Source organism: Penaeus monodon, chromosome 20 (assembly GCF_015228065.2).
Source record: "Penaeus monodon isolate SGIC_2016 chromosome 20, NSTDA_Pmon_1, whole genome shotgun sequence".
NCBI lineage: Eukaryota > Metazoa > Arthropoda > Malacostraca > Decapoda > Penaeidae > Penaeus > Penaeus monodon.
The window spans coordinates 12,451,281-12,451,528 of NC_051405.1; the positions used below are offsets into that span (position 1 = coordinate 12,451,281).

At 35.9% G+C, this 248-nt stretch overlaps 1 protein-coding gene across 1 annotated transcript in view; it reads left to right on the top strand.

Annotated features, from left to right (window-relative positions):
• LOC119585632 overlaps positions 1–248 on the top strand; it is a gene marked incomplete at its 5' end in the record, with an annotated part of 38,546 nt that overhangs the window by 37,259 nt on the left and 1,039 nt on the right.

The following is a 248-nucleotide window of genomic DNA, read 5'->3' on the forward strand; positions in this document are numbered from 1 at the left end:
CTTATCTTCCCGGACCGTGTCTATTTTCTTTTTCTTTTTAAAGACCCGGGCCGTTTTTATTTTATTTTCCTGTTTAATTTCCATAACTGTACTACTTGTGAAGTTAATGAGTTTAAATACAAATCAAGTAGAAGAAATATGATTTGCAAGCATTCCATATGGTTCTACAGTTGCCATGAAATGATTTCCTACACCGATCCACACTCCCAACTAGAGGTCTTTATGTAAGGTCTCCGAAACCCTTAAGA